Here is a 17,608-nt window from a genome sequence, read left to right on the forward strand (position 1 = left end):
TCAGCCCCATGGCTCAGACACCCAGTGGTTTCTGTGGTGACAGACTGCGGCCTGCCTCAGCCCCTGGCCCTCCCTCAGTCCCTGTCCCTCCCTCCCTCAGTCCCTGTCCCTCTCTCAGTCCCTCAGCCCCTGCCCTCCCTCGGTCCCTGCCCCCCCCTCAGCCCCATGGCTCAGACACCCAGTGGTTTCTGTGGTGACAGACTGCGGCCTGCCTCAGCCCCTGGCCCTCCCTCAGTCCCTGTCCCTCCCTCCCTCAGTCCCTGTCCCTCTCTCAGTCCCTCAGCCCCTGCCCTCCCTCGGTCCCTGCCCCCCCCTCAGCCCCATGGCTCAGACACCCAGTGGTTTCTGTGGTGACAGACTGCGGCCTGCCTCAGCCCCTGTCCCTCCCTCAGTCCCTGTCCCTCCCTCCCTCAGTCCCTGTCCCTCTCTCAGTCCCTCAGCCCCTGCCCTCCCTCGGTCCCTGCCCCCCCCTCAGCCCCATGGCTCAGACACCCAGTGGTTTCTGTGGTGACAGACTGCGGCCTGCCTCAGCCCCTGTCCCTCCCTCAGTCCCTGTCCCTCCCTCCCTCAGTCCCTGTCCCTCTCTCAGTCCCTCAGCCCCTGCCCTCCCTCAGCCCCTGCCCCTGCCCCCCCCAGGCCTGGCAGGACAACAGACAACCAGAGACCACTCCAAGGCGCCCCCTCTTTCTTCTGCCTCTGAAGAAAGAGTGTGTCACGGGGGGCGTGGAGGGGGCTGGGGCTGGCTTCACAGGGGCCTTTGTTTCTTACAAGGAGGCTGCAAGAGGGGGCGTCTGCACCCCTCTCCGTGGGAAAGACTCCCGTGCGGGTCACCGAGGAGGGCGCGGGCGATGTGGGGGCGACAGAAGGCCCGAGCCCCCCATTCTCTCTGTGAGCCCCTCCGACAACGGGGGGCGGGCACCGAGGCCTGCAGACCCTGGGATTACCGGCCCCCATCTTTGTCCATGGCCACCATATGGCTGCGTGTCCCTGGGCCCTCAGGCGCTATTTTACGCACAATACCGCGATCCAGCACTATTACAGGAAGGCCGCAAGGGCTCCCTACATCTGCAGAGCTTCTAAAATATTACAGCAAAGCGCTTCGACGCCTCGTCAGGGGTAGTAAGCGCTATCTAAATACTATTACAATACAATACAATACAGCAAGGGTGACCAGTGAACCACAAAACATGACACCAGCCTCACCCTCCACAAACACAGACTACAGGGCAATGCAGTGGCACCTTGTGCACGTGGCCGTAGGGTGCACGGACTCGCATCACGTTGACACTACAACCTCTGGGCACCACAGTGACCCGGTGCCTCCCTCCAGGCAGCGCCAAAGTACACATTTCTCAGACACATAGCGCCTATGTGTGTCCGCTTCGGAAGGCACAATTGTAAGTAAGGCCAGATACTGCGGTGTCCAGAATTTACCGGGTGTGGTATTTCCCCTATTCAGGGGTTTTGGGGAACAGCCTGCAGGTTTTGGTGTCCCCGCAGGTTTTACCAGCCAAAACTCATAGGGGTGAGATCTTTGCTGTACTTGGTAATGACTGGATGTGTTAAATACCACACAACTTGGACTTCACAACACTGCACAAACCAGAGTTTACACAAGGCTGTGAAAACACGAACCCACTCGCTATCAGGGCCATATCCAAATCTTTTCAAGTGGCAGCAGCCCTCTGATTCCAGCTCTGAGGACCCTCAGCACGGCCCATGCAGCTCAGTCCTGACCTGGAGCACCCCCGTCTATTCCAGGGCTGGACACATGCGCCGGAGGGTGAGTACACCCGCAGCACCCTTGTGTTACACACTGGACACGCACAGCTCTGTGACTACACCCGCAGCACCCTTGTGTAACACACTGGACACGCACATAACCCAGTGATACACCCGCAGCACCCTTGTGTAATACACTGGACACGCACAGCTCTGTGACTACACCCGCAGCACCCTCGTGTTACACACTGGACACGCACAGCTCTGTGACTACACCCGCAGCATCCTTGTGTTACACACTGGACACGCACACAGCTCTGTGAGTACACCTGCAGCATCCTTGTGTTACACACTGGACACGCACAGCTCTGTGAATAAACCTGCAGCACCCTTGTGTTACACACTGGACACGCACACAACCCAGTGATACACCCGCAGCATGCTTGTGTAACACACTGGACACGCACACAGCTCTGTGAGTACACCTGCAGCATCCCTTGTGTTACACACTGGACATGCACAGCTCTGTGACTACACCCGCAGCACCCTTGTGTTACACACTGGACACGCACAGCTCTGTGACTACACCCGCAGCACCCTTGTGTTACACACTGGACACGCACAGCTCTGTGACTACACCCGCAGCACCCTTGTGTTACACACTGGACACGCACAGCTCTGTGACTACACCCGCAGCATCCTTGTGTAACACACTGGACACGCACAGCTCTGTGACTACACCCGCAGCACCCTCGTGTTACACACTGGACACGCACAGCTCTGTGACTACACCCGCAGCACCCTTGTGTAACACACTGGACACGCACATAACCCAGTGATACACCCGCAGCATCCTTGTGTAATACACTGGACACGCACAGCTCTGTGTGTGACTACACCCGCAGCACCCTCGTGTTACACACTGAACACGCACAGCTCTGTGACTACACCCGCAGCACCCTTGTGTTATACACTGGACACGCACAGCTCTGTGACTACACCCGCAGCACCCTTGTGTTACACACTGTAATTGTAATTGTAATTACAATTACAATTACACCTGCAGCATGCTTGTGTTACACACTGGACACGCACACAGCCCTATGATATACTGTGGTCCTGACCTGTGTTACACACTGGACACGCACACAGCTCTGTGAATACACCGGCAGCATGCTTGTGTTACACACTGGACACGCACACAGCTCTGTGACTACACCTGCAGCATCCTTGTGTTACACACTGGACACACACACAGCTCTGCGACTACACCTACGGCATGCTTGTGTTACACACTGGACACGCACAGCTCTGTGACTACACCCGCAGCATGCTTGTGTTACACACTGGACACGCACAGCTCTGTGACTACACCCGCAGCATCCTTGTGTTACACACTGGACACGCACACAGCTCTGTGACTGCACCTGCGGCATGCTTGTGTAACACACTGGACACGCACAGCTCTGTGACTACACCTGCAGCATGCTTGTGTTACACACTGGACACGCACAGCTCTGTGACTACACCTTCGGCATGCTTGTGTTACACAATGGACACGCACAGCTCTGTGACTACACCTGCGGCATGTTTGTGTTACACACTGGACACGCACAGCTCTTTGACTACACCTGCAGCATGCTTGTGTTACACACTGGACACGCACAGCTCTGTGAATAAACCTGCAGCATGCTTGTGTTACACACTGGACACGCACAGCTCTGTGAATACACCTTCGGCATGCTTGTGTTACACACTGGACACGCACAGCTATGTGACTACACCTGCAGCATGCTTGTGTTACACACTGGACACGCACAGCTCTGTGACTACACCCGCAGCATGCTTGTGTTACACACTGGACACGCACACTGGACACGCACACAGCTCTGTGAATACACCCGCAGTATCCTTGTGTTACACACTGGACACGCACACAGCCCAGGGAATACACCCGCAGCATGCTTGTGTTACACACTGGAAACGCACACAGCTCTATGAATACACCTGCGGCATGCTTGTATTACACACTGGACACACACAGCTCTGTGACTACACCTGCAGCATGCTTGTGTTACACACTGGACACGCACAGCTCTGTGACTACACCCGCAGCATGCTTGTGTTACACACTGGACACGCACACAGCCCAGGGAATACACCCGCAGCATGCTTGTGTTACACACTGGAAACGCACACAGCTCTATGAATACACCTGCAGCATGCTTGTGTTACACACTGGACACGCACACAGCTCTGTGAATACACCTGCAGCACGCTTGTGTTACACACTGGACACGCACCCAGCTCTGTGAATACACCTGCAGCATGCTTGTGTTACACAATGGACACGCACAGCTCTGTGACTACACCTGCGGCATGCTTGTGTTACACACTGGACACGCACAGCTCTGTGAATACACCTGCGGCATGCTTGTGTTACACACTGGACACGCACAGCTCTGTGACTACACCTGCGGCATTCTTGTGTTACACACTGGACACGCACAGCTCTGTGACTACACCCGCAGCATGCTTGTGTTACACACTGGACACGCACACTGGACACGTACACAGCTCTGTGAATACACCCGCAGCATGCTTGTGTTACACACTGGAAACGCACACAGCTCTATGAATACACCTGCGGCATGCTTGTATTACACACTGGACACACACAGCTCTGTGACTACACCTGCAGCATGCTTGTGTTACACACTGGACACGCACAGCTCTGTGACTACACCCGCAGCATGCTTGTGTTACACACTGGACACGCACACAGCCCAGGGAATACACCTGCAGCATGCTTGTGTTACACACTGGAAACGCACACAGCTCTATGAATACACCTGCGGCATACTTGTGTTACACACTGGACACACACAGCTCTGTGACTACACCTGCAGCATGCTTGTGTTAAACACTGGACACGCACAGCTCTGTGACCACACCCGCAGCATGCTTGTGTTACACACTGGACACGCACACTGGACACGCACACAGCCCAGGGAATACACCCGCAGCATGCTTGTGTTACACACTGGAAACGCACACAGCTCTATGAATACACCTGCAGCATGCTTGTGTTACACACTGGACACGCACACAGCTCTGTGAATACACCTGCAGCATGCTTGTGTTAAACACTGGACACGAACACAGCCCAATGATATACTGCGGTCCTGACCTGTGTTACACACTGGACACACACACAGCTCTGTGAATACACCTGCAGCATCCTTGTGTTACACACTGGACACGCACAGCCCTATGACTACACCTGCAGCATGCTTGTGTTACACACTGGACACGCACAGCTCTGTGATACACCTGCAGCATCCTTGTGTTACACACTGGACACGCACAGCTCTGTGACTACACCTGCAGCATGCTTGTGTTACACACTGGACACGCACAGCTCTGTGATACACCTCAGTCCTGACCTGCAGCATCCTTGAGTTACACACTGGACACGCACACAGCTCTGTGAATACACCTGCAGCATGCTTGTGTTACACACTGGACACGCACACTGGACACGCACAGCTCTGTGACTACACCTGCAGCATGCTTGTGTTACACACTGGACACACGCACAGCTCTGTGACTACACCCGCAGCATGCTTGTGTTACACACTGGACACGCACGCAACTCTGTGAATACACCCGCAGCATCCTCGTGTTACACACTGGACACGCACACAGCTCTGTGAATACACCCGCAGCATCCTCGTGTTACACACTGGACACGCACACAGCTCTGTGACTACACCTGCAGCATGCTTGTGTTACACACTGGACACGCACACAGCTCTGTGACTACACCTGCAGCATGCTTGATTTACACACTGGACACGCACACAGCTCTGTGAATACACCCGCAGCATGCTTGTGTTACACACTGGACATGCACACAGCTCTGTGAATACACCTGCAGCATGCTTGTGTTACACACTGGACACGCACAGCTCTCTGAGTACACCTGCAGCATGCTTGTGTTACACACTGGACACGCACACAGCTCTGTGAATACACCCGCAGCATCCTTGTGTTACACACTGGACATGCACACAGCTCTGTGAATATACCTGCAGCATGCTTGTGTTACACACTGGACATTTACACAGCCCATTGATACACCCGCAGCATGCTTGTGTTGCACACTGGACACGCACACAGCTCTGTGAATACACCTGCAGCATGCTTGTGTTACACACTGGACATGCACACAGCTCAGTGATACACCCGCAGCATGCTTGTGTTACACACTGGACACGCACACAGCCCAGTGATACACCTCGGTCTTGACCTGCAGCATCCTTGTGTTACACACTGTAGCAACGATGATGGACAGAGTGCTGAACAATGCAAACACACACCCCCAGTCACAGATCTGGGTTTAATCCATTGTTCTTTTGCTCACCATGCCACCCCAGTTTGGACCCAGCCATATGCAAATCAGTCTTCACCCTGTTCCTCATGGGAATAGTCCAGCCAGAAACTGCCAAGCCAGGTCCACCCTGGACCGGAAACAAGCATCCTGGGACCAGTTTCAGGGTATCACCCTTCATCAGCCAGGCTAGTTTGAATCCAGTGGCACAGTGAGCAAGAGACACATGTCGGGGCAGACCCTACTCACTTAGGGCAACTTTAGCAACACAAAAGGATGATGGACGAGTGCTGAACAATGCAAACACTCATCCCCAGTCACAGATCTGGGTTTAATCCATCGTTCTTTTGCTCACCATGCCACCCTGTCCATCATCAGTTGCATTTGCATTTGTTGCCCAAAGTGGGAAGGGTATGCCCAGATGTGGGTCCCGTGCTTGCTATGCCACCAGATTCAAGCTAGCCTGGCTGATGAAGGGTGATACCCTGAAACCGGCCCCAGAATGCTTTTTTCTGGTACAGGGAGGACCTGGACTGTTCCCATGTGGAACAGAGTCAAGACTGATTTGCATACGGCTGGGTCCAAACTGGAATGGCATGTCAAGCCAATCAACTGATGGATTAAACCCAGATCTGTGACAGGGGATGAATGTTTGATCTGCATTCCGTCCATCATCTGTTGTTTTTGCATTTGTGTTACACACTGAACGCGCACACAGCACCAGTGATACACCTCGGTCCTGACATCCAGCACCACCCCAATCCAGCACTGGACACACGTGCAGCTCTGTGAATACACCTCAGTCCTGACCTGCAGTATCCCTCCGAGAGCACAACTCAGTCCTGACCTGTAGTATCCCTCCCTGTGAGCACACCTCAGTCCTGACCTGCAGTATCCCTCACTGTGAGCACACCCCAGTACTGACCTGTTGTATCCCCCCCTGAGAGCACACCTCAGTCCTGATCTGTATTATTCCCCCCTGTGAGCACACCTCAGTCCTGACCTGTAGTATCCCTCCCTATGAGCACACCTCAGTCCTCACCTGCAGTATCCCTCCCTGTGAGCACACCTCAGTCCTGACCTGCAGTATCCGTCACTGTGAGCACACCGCAGTCCTGACCTGCAGTATCCCTCACTGTGAGCACACCGCAGTCCTGACCTGCAGTATCCCTCCCTGTGAGCACACCTCAGTACAGACATGCAGTATCCCTCACTGTGAGCACACTGCAGTCCTGACCTGCAGTATCCCTCCCTGTGAGCACACCTCAGTCCTGACCTGCAGTACCCTCCATGAGAGCACACCTCAGTACTGACCTGCAGTGTCCCGCCCTGTGAGCACACCTCAGTCCTGACCTGCAGTACCTTCCATGAGAACACACCTCAGTACTGACCTGCAGTATCCCTCCCTGTGAGTACACCTCAGTCCTGACGTGCAGTATCCCTTCTGACCTGCAGTATCCCTCCCAGTGAGCACACCTCAGTACTGACCTGTAGTGTCACTCCCTGTGAGCACACTTCAGTACTGAACACACCTCAGTACAGACCTGCAGTGTCCCTCCCTGTGAGCACACCTCAGTACTAAGCACACCTTAGTCCTGACCTGCAGTATCCCTCCCTGTGAGCACCCCTCAGTACTGACCTGCAGTACCCTCAAGAAAGCACACCTCAGTACTGACCTGCAGTATCCCTCCCTGTGAGCACACCTCAGTACTGACCTGCAGTATCCCTCACTGTGAGTACACCTCAGTCCTGACCTGCAGTATCCCTCCCTGTGAGCACACCTCATTCCTGACCTGTAGTGTCCCTCCCTGTGAGCACACCGCAGTCCTGACCTGTAGTATTCCCCCCTGTGAGCACACCTCAGTACTGAACACCTCAGTACAGACCTGCAGTGTCCCTCCCTGAGAGCACACCTCAGTACTGACCTGCAGTATCCCTCCCTGTGAGCACACCTCAGTACAGACCTGCAGTATCCCTCACTGTGAGCACACCTCAGTCCTGACCTGCAGTATCCCTCACTGTGGGCACACCTCAGTCCGGGCCTGCAGTATCCCTCCCTGTGAGCACACCTCAGTACTTACCTGCAGTATCCCTCCCTGTGAGCACACCTCAGTACAGGCCTGCAGTATCCCTCACTGTGAGCACACTTCAGTCCTGACCTGCAGTATCCCTCACTGTGAGCACACCTCAGTCCGGGCCTGCAGTATCCCTCCCTGTGAGCACACCTCAGTACTGACCTGTAGTGTCCCTCTCTGTGAGCACACCTCAGTACTGAACACACCTCAGTACAGACCTGCAGTGTCCCTCCCAGTGAGCACACCTCAGTACTAAGCACACCTTAGTCCTGACCTGAGGTATCCCTCCCTGTGAGCACACCTCAGTACAGACCTGCAGTGTCCCTCCCTGTGAGCACACCTCAGTCCTGACCTGCTGTACCCTCCATGAGAGCACACCTCAGTACTGACCTGCAGTATCCCTCCCTGTGAGCACACATCAGTACAGACCTGCAGTGTCCCTCCCTGTGAGCACACCTTAGTCCTGACCTGCAGTATCCCTGTGAGCACACCTCAGTACTGACCTGCAGTATCCCTGTGAGCATACCTCAGTACTGACCTGCAGTGTCCCTCCCAGTGAGCACACCTCAGTCCTGACCTGCAGTACCCTCCATGAGAGCACACCTCAGTACAGACCTGCAGTGTCCCTCCCTGTGAGCACACCTTAGTCCTGACCTGCAGTATCCCTGTGAGCACACCTCAGTACAGACCTGTAGTATCCCTCACTGTGAGTACACCTCAGTACTGACCTGTCGTATCTCTCCCTGAGAGCACACCTCAGTCATGATCTGTATTATTCCCTCCTGTGAGCACACCGCAGTCCTGACCTGCAGTATCCCTCCCTGTGAGCACACCTCAGTACTGACCTGCAGTATCCCTCCCTGTGAGCACACCTCAGTACAGACCTGCAGTATCCCTCCCTGTGAGAACACCGCAGTCCTGACCTGCAGAATCCCTCACTGTGAGCACACCGCAGTCCTGACCTGCAGTATCCCTCACTGTGAGCACACCGCAGTCCTGACCTGCAGTATCCCTCCCTGTGAGCACACCTGAGTCCTGACCTGCAGTACCCTCCATGAGAGCACACCTCAGTACTGACCTGCAGTATCCCTCCCTGTGAGCACACCTCAGTACTGACCTGCAGTATCCCTCACTGTGAGCACACCTCAGTCCTGACCTGCAGTACCCTCCATGAGAGCACACCTCAGTACTGACCTGCAGTATCACTGCCTGTGAGCACACCTCAGTCCTGACCTGTAGTGTCCCTCCCTGTGAGCACACCGCAGTCCTGACCTGTAGTATTCCCCCCTGTGAGCACACCTCAGTACTGAACACCTCAGTACAGACCTGCAGTGTCCCTCCCTGAGAGCACACCTCAGTACTGACCTGCAGTATCCCTCCCTGTGAGCACACCTCAGTACAGACCTGCAGTATCCCTCACTGTGAGCACACCTCAGTCCTGACCTGCAGTATCCCTCACTGTGGGCACACCTCAGTCCGGGCCTGCAGTAGCCCTCCCTGTGAGCACACCTCAGTACTGACCTGCAGTATCCCTCCCTGTGAGCACACCTCAGTCCTGACCTGCAGTACCCTCCATGAGAGCACACCTCAGTACTGACCTGCAGTATCACTGCCTGTGAGCACACCTCAGTCCTGACCTGTAGTGTCCCTCCCTGTGAGCACACCGCAGTCCTGACCTGTAGTATTCCCCCCTGTGAGCACACCTCAGTACTGAACACCTCAGTACAGACCTGCAGTGTCCCTCCCGGAGAGCACACCTCAGTACTGACCTGCAGTATCCCTCCCTGTGAGCACACCTCAGTACAGACCTGCAGTATCCCTCACTTTGAGCACACCTCAGTCCTGACCTGCAGTATCCCTCACTGTGGGCACACCTCAGTCCGGGCCTGCAGTATCCCTCCCTGTGAGCACACCTCAGTACTGACCTGCAGTATCCCTCCCTGTGAGCACACCTCAGTACAGGCCTGCAGTATCCCTCACTGTGAGCACACTTCAGTCCTGACCTGCAGTATCCCTCACTGTGAGCACACCTCAGTCCGGGCCTGCAGTATCCCTCCCTGTGAGCACACCTCAGTACTGACCTGTAGTGTCCCTCCCTGTGAGCACACCTCAGTACTGAACACACCTCAGTACAGACCTGCAGTGTCCCTCCCAGTGAGCACACCTCAGTACTAAGCACACCTTAGTCCTGACCTGAGGTATCCCTCCCTGTGAGCACACCTCAGTACAGACCTGCAGTGTCCCTCCCTGTGAGCACACCTCAGTCCTGACCTGCTGTACCCTCCATGAGAGCACACCTCAGTACTGACCTGCAGTATCCCTCCCTGTGAGCACACATCAGTACAGACCTGCAGTGTCCCTCCCTGTGAGCACACCTTAGTCCTGACCTGCAGTATCCCTGTGAGCACACCTCAGTACTGACCTGCAGTATCCCTGTGAGCATACCTCAGTACTGACCTGCAGTGTCCCTCCCAGTGAGCACACCTCAGTCCTGACCTGCAGTACCCTCCATGAGAGCACACCTCAGTACAGACCTGCAGTGTCCCTCCCTGTGAGCACACCTTAGTCCTGACCTGCAGTATCCCTGTGAGCACACCTCAGTACAGACCTGTAGTATCCCTCACTGTGAGTACACCTCAGTACTGACCTGTCGTATCTCTCCCTGAGAGCACACCTCAGTCATGATCTGTATTATTCCCTCCTGTGAGCACACCGCAGTCCTGACCTGCAGTATCCCTCCCTGTGAGCACACCTCAGTCCTGACCTGCAGTATCCCTCACTGTGGGCACACCTCAGTCCGGGCCTGCAGTATCCCTCCCTGTGAGCACACCTCAGTACTGACCTGCAGTATCCCTCCCTGTGAGCACACCTCAGTACAGGCCTGCAGTATCCCTCACTGTGAGCACACTTCAGTCCTGACCTGCAGTATCCCTCACTGTGAGCACACCTCAGTCCGGGCCTGCAGTATCCCTCCCTGTGAGCACACCTCAGTACTGACCTGTAGTGTCCCTCCCTGTGAGCACACCTCAGTACTGAACACACCTCAGTACAGACCTGCAGTGTCCCTCCCAGTGAGCACACCTCAGTACTAAGCACACCTTAGTCCTGACCTGAGGTATCCCTCCCTGTGAGCACACCTCAGTACAGACCTGCAGTGTCCCTCCCTGTGAGCACACCTCAGTCCTGACCTGCTGTACCCTCCATGAGAGCACACCTCAGTACTGACCTGCAGTATCCCTCCCTGTGAGCACACATCAGTACAGACCTGCAGTGTCCCTCCCTGTGAGCACACCTTAGTCCTGACCTGCAGTATCCCTGTGAGCACACCTCAGTACTGACCTGCAGTATCCCTGTGAGCATACCTCAGTACTGACCTGCAGTGTCCCTCCCAGTGAGCACACCTCAGTCCTGACCTGCAGTACCCTCCATGAGAGCACACCTCAGTACAGACCTGCAGTGTCCCTCCCTGTGAGCACACCTTAGTCCTGACCTGCAGTATCCCTGTGAGCACACCTCAGTACAGACCTGTAGTATCCCTCACTGTGAGTACACCTCAGTACTGACCTGTCGTATCTCTCCCTGAGAGCACACCTCAGTCATGATCTGTATTATTCCCTCCTGTGAGCACACCGCAGTCCTGACCTGCAGTATCCCTCCCTGTGAGCACACCTCAGTACTGACCTGCAGTATCCCTCCCTGTGAGCACACCTCAGTACAGACCTGCAGTATCCCTCCCTGTGAGAACACCGCAGTCCTGACCTGCAGAATCCCTCACTGTGAGCACACCGCAGTCCTGACCTGCAGTATCCCTCACTGTGAGCACACCGCAGTCCTGACCTGCAGTATCCCTCCCTGTGAGCACACCTCAGTTCTGACCTGCAGTACCCTCCATGAGAGCACACCTCACTACTGACCTGCAGTATCCCTCCCTGTGAGCACACCTCAGTCCTGACCTGCAGTATCCCTCACTGTGAGCACACCTCAGTCCTGACCTGCAGTACCCTCCATGAGAGCACACCTCAGTACTGACCTGCAGTATCACTGCCTGTGAGCACACCTCAGTCCTGACCTGTAGTGTCCCTCCCTGTGAGCACACCGCAGTCCTGACCTGTAGTATTCCCCCCTGTGAGCACACCTCAGTACTGAACACCTCAGTACAGACCTGCAGTGTCCCTCCCTGAGAGCACACCTCAGTACTGACCTGCAGTATCCCTCCCTGTGAGCACACCTCAGTACAGACCTGCAGTATCCCTCACTGTGAGCACACCTCAGTCCTGACCTGCAGTATCCCTCACTGTGGGCACACCTCAGTCCGGGCCTGCAGTATCCCTCCCTGTGAGCACACCTCAGTACTGACCTGCAGTATCCCTCCCTATGAGCACACCTCAGTCCTGACCTGCAGTACCCTCCATGAGAGCACACCTCAGTACTGACCTGCAGTATCACTGCCTGTGAGCACACCTCAGTCCTGACCTGTAGTGTCCCTCCCTGTGAGCACACCGCAGTCCTGACCTGTAGTATTCCCCCCTGTGAGCACACCTCAGTACTGAACACCTCAGTACAGACCTGCAGTGTCCCTCCCTGAGAGCACACCTCAGTACTGACCTGCAGTATCCCTCCCTGTGAGCACACCTCAGTACAGACCTGCAGTATCCCTCACTTTGAGCACACCTCAGTCCTGACCTGCAGTATCCCTCACTGTGGGCACACCTCAGTCCGGGCCTGCAGTATCCCTCCCTGTGAGCACACCTCAGTACTGACCTGCAGTATCCCTCCCTGTGAGCACACCTCAGTACAGGCCTGCAGTATCCCTCACTGTGAGCACACTTCAGTCCTGACCTGCAGTATCCCTCACTGTGAGCACACCTCAGTCCGGGCCTGCAGTATCCCTCCCTGTGAGCACACCTCAGTACTGACCTGTAGTGTCCCTCCCTGTGAGCACACCTCAGTACTGAACACACCTCAGTACAGACCTGCAGTGTCCCTCCCAGTGAGCACACCTCAGTACTAAGCACACCTTAGTCCTGACCTGAGGTATCCCTCCCTGTGAGCACACCTCAGTACAGACCTGCAGTGTCCCTCCCTGTGAGCACACCTCAGTCCTGACCTGCTGTACCCTCCATGAGAGCACACCTCAGTACTGACCTGCAGTATCCCTCCCTGTGAGCACACATCAGTACAGACCTGCAGTGTCCCTCCCTGTGAGCACACCTTAGTCCTGACCTGCAGTATCCCTGTGAGCACCTCAGTACTGACCTGCAGTATCCCTGTGAGCATACCTCAGTACTGACCTGCAGTGTCCCTCCCAGTGAGCACACCTCAGTCCTGACCTGCAGTACCCTCCATGAGAGCACACCTCAGTACAGACCTGCAGTGTCCCTCCCTGTGAGCACACCTTAGTCCTGACCTGCAGTATCCCTGTGAGCACACCTCAGTACAGACCTGTAGTATCCCTCACTGTGAGTACACCTCAGTACTGACCTGTCGTATCTCTCCCTGAGAGCACACCTCAGTCATGATCTGTATTATTCCCTCCTGTGAGCACACCGCAGTCCTGACCTGCAGTATCCCTCCCTGTGAGCACACCTCAGTCCTGACCTGCAGTATCCCTCACTGTGGGCACACCTCAGTCCGGGCCTGCAGTATCCCTCCCTGTGAGCACACCTCAGTACTGACCTGCAGTATCCCTCCCTGTGAGCACACCTCAGTACAGGCCTGCAGTATCCCTCACTGTGAGCACACTTCAGTCCTGACCTGCAGTATCCCTCACTGTGAGCACACCTCAGTCCGGGCCTGCAGTATCCCTCCCTGTGAGCACACCTCAGTACTGACCTGTAGTGTCCCTCCCTGTGAGCACACCTCAGTACTGAACACACCTCAGTACAGACCTGCAGTGTCCCTCCCAGTGAGCACACCTCAGTACTAAGCACACCTTAGTCCTGACCTGAGGTATCCCTCCCTGTGAGCACACCTCAGTACAGACCTGCAGTGTCCCTCCCTGTGAGCACACCTCAGTCCTGACCTGCTGTACCCTCCATGAGAGCACACCTCAGTACTGACCTGCAGTATCCCTCCCTGTGAGCACACATCAGTACAGACCTGCAGTGTCCCTCCCTGTGAGCACACCTTAGTCCTGACCTGCAGTATCCCTGTGAGCACACCTCAGTACTGACCTGCAGTATCCCTGTGAGCATACCTCAGTACTGACCTGCAGTGTCCCTCCCAGTGAGCACACCTCAGTCCTGACCTGCAGTACCCTCCATGAGAGCACACCTCAGTACAGACCTGCAGTGTCCCTCCCTGTGAGCACACCTTAGTCCTGACCTGCAGTATCCCTGTGAGCACACCTCAGTACAGACCTGTAGTATCCCTCACTGTGAGTACACCTCAGTACTGACCTGTCGTATCTCTCCCTGAGAGCACACCTCAGTCATGATCTGTATTATTCCCTCCTGTGAGCACACCGCAGTCCTGACCTGCAGTATCCCTCCCTGTGAGCACACCTCAGTACTGACCTGCAGTATCCCTCCCTGTGAGCACACCTCAGTACAGACCTGCAGTATCCCTCCCTGTGAGAACACCGCAGTCCTGACCTGCAGAATCCCTCACTGTGAGCACACCGCAGTCCTGACCTGCAGTATCCCTCACTGTGAGCACACCGCAGTCCTGACCTGCAGTATCCCTCCCTGTGAGCACACCTCAGTTCTGACCTGCAGTACCCTCCATGAGAGCACACCTCACTACTGACCTGCAGTATCCCTCCCTGTGAGCACACCTCAGTCCTGACCTGCAGTACCTTCCATGAGAGCACACCTCAGTACTGACCTGCAGTATCCCTCCCTGTGAGTACACCTCAGTCCTGACGTGCAGTATCCCTCCCTGTGAGCACACCTCAGTACTGACCTGCAGTATCCCTCACTGTGAGCACACCTCAGTACTGACCTGTAGTATCCCTCACTGTGAGCACACCTCAGTCCTGACCTGCAGTACCCTCCCTGTGAGCACACCTCAGTCCTGACCTGCAGTACCCTCCATGAGAGCACACCTCAGTACTGACCTGCAGTATCCCTCCCTGTGAGCACACCTCAGTACTGACCTGCAGTATCCCTCACTGTGAGCACACCTCAGTACTGACCTGTAGTATCCCTCACTGTGAGCACACCTCAGTCCTGACCTGCAGTACCCTCCCTGTGAGCACACCTCAGTCCTGACCTGCAGTACCCTCCATGAGAGCACACCTCAGTACTGACCTGCAGTATCCCTCCCTGTGAGCACACCTCAGTACTGACCTGCAGTATCCCTCACTGTGAGCACACCTCAGTCCTGACCTGCAGTACCCTCCATGAGAGAACACCTCAGTACTGACCTGCAGTATCACTGCCTGTGAGCACACCTCAGTCCTGACCTGTAGTGTCCCTCCCTGTGAGCACACCGCAGTCCTGACCTGTAGTATTCCCCCGAGAGCACACCTCAGTACTGACCTGCAGTATCCCTCCCTGTGAGCACACCTCAGTACTGACCTGTAGTATCCCTCACTGTGAGCACACCTCAGTCCTGACCTGCAGTACCCTCCATGAGAGAATACCTCAGTCCAGACCTGCAGTATCCCTCCCTGTGAGCACACCTCAGTACTGACCTGCAGTATCCCTCCCTGTGCGCACACCTCAGTACTGACCTGCAGTATCCCTCACTGTGAGCACACCTCAGTACTGACCTGCAGTATCCCGCCCTGTGAGCACACCTCAGTCCTGACCTGCAGTATCCCTCCCTGTGAGCACACCTCAGTCCTGACGTGCAGTACCCTCCATGAGAGCACACCTCAGTACTGACCTGCAGTATCCCTCCCTGTGAGCACACCTCAGTACTGACCTGCAGTATCCCTCACTGTGAGCACACCTCAGTCCTGACCTGCAGTACCCTCCATGAGAGAACACCTCAGTACTGACCTGCAGTATCACTGCCTGTGAGCACACCTCAGTACTGACCTGCAGTATCCCTCCCTGTGAGCACACCTCAGTACTGACCTGTAGTATCCCTCACTGTGAGCACACCTCAGTACTGACCTGCAGTATCCCGCCCTGTGAGCACACCTCAGTCCTGACCTGCAGTATCCCTCCCTGTGAGCACACCTCAGTCCTGACCTGCAGTACCCTCCATGAGAGCACACCTCAGTACTGACCCGCAGTATCCCTCCCTGTGAGCACACCTCAGTACTGACCTGCAGTATCCCTCACTGTGAGCACACCTCAGTCCTGACCTGCAGTACCCTCCATGAGAGAACACCTCAGTACTGACCTGCAGTATCACTGCCTGTGAGCACACCTCAGTCCTGACCTGTAGTGTCCCTCCCTGTGAGCACACCGCAGTCCTGACCTGTAGTATTCCCCCGAGAGCACACCTCAGTACTGACCTGCAGTATCCCTCCCTGTGAGCACACCTCAGTACTGACCTGTAGTATCCCTCACTGTGAGCACACCTCAGTCCTGACCTGCAGTACCCTCCATGAGAGAATACCTCAGTCCAGACCTGCAGTATCCCTCCCTGTGAGCACACCTCAGTACTGACCTGCAGTATCCCTCACTGTGAGCACACCCCAGTACTGACCTGCAGTATCCCTCCCTGTGAGCACACCTCAGTCCTGACCTGCAGTACCCTCCATGAGAGAACACCTCAGTACTGACCTGCAGTATCACTGCCTGTGAGCACACCTCAGTACTGACCTGCAGAATCCCTCACTGTGAGCACACCGCAGTCCTGACCTGCAGTATCCCTCACTGTGAGCACACCGCAGTCCTGACCTGCAGTATCCCTCCCTGTGAGCACACCTCAGTCCTGACCTGCAGTACCCTCCATGAGAGCACACCTCAGTACTGACCTGCAGTATCCCTCCCTGTGAGCACACCTCAGTCCTGACCTGCAGTACCTTCCATGAGAGCACGCCTCAGTACTGACCTGCAGTATCCCTCCCTGTGAGTACACCTCAGTCCTGACGTGCAGTATCCCTCCCTGTGAGCACACCTCAGTACTGACCTGCAGTATCCCTCACTGTGAGCACACCTCAGTACTGACCTGTAGTATCCCTCACTGTGAGCACACCTCAGTCCTGACCTGCAGTACCCTCCCTGTGAGCACACCTCAGTCCTGACCTGCAGTACCCTCCATGAGAGCACACCTCAGTACTGACCTGCAGTATCCCTCCCTGTGAGCACACCTCAGTACTGACCTGCAGTATCCCTCACTGTGAGCACACCTCAGTCCTGACCTGCAGTACCCTCCATGAGAGAACACCTCAGTACTGACCTGCAGTATCACTGCCTGTGAGCACACCTCAGTCCTGACCTGTAGTGTCCCTCCCTGTGAGCACACCGCAGTCCTGACCTGTAGTATTCCCCCGAGAGCACACCTCAGTACTGACCTG

General features: G+C 55.6%; 1 protein-coding gene across 1 annotated transcript in view; it reads right to left on the bottom strand.

The window, feature by feature from the left end:
• Nucleotides 1-17,608, bottom strand: part of DTX4 (deltex E3 ubiquitin ligase 4) — a 106,470-nt gene that overhangs the window by 42,599 nt on the left and 46,263 nt on the right. The window lies entirely within an intron of this gene.

The sequence above is a fragment of the Pleurodeles waltl genome, chromosome 4_2, assembly GCF_031143425.1.
Source record: "Pleurodeles waltl isolate 20211129_DDA chromosome 4_2, aPleWal1.hap1.20221129, whole genome shotgun sequence".
In the NCBI taxonomy this organism is placed as follows: Eukaryota; Metazoa; Chordata; class Amphibia; order Caudata; family Salamandridae; genus Pleurodeles; species Pleurodeles waltl.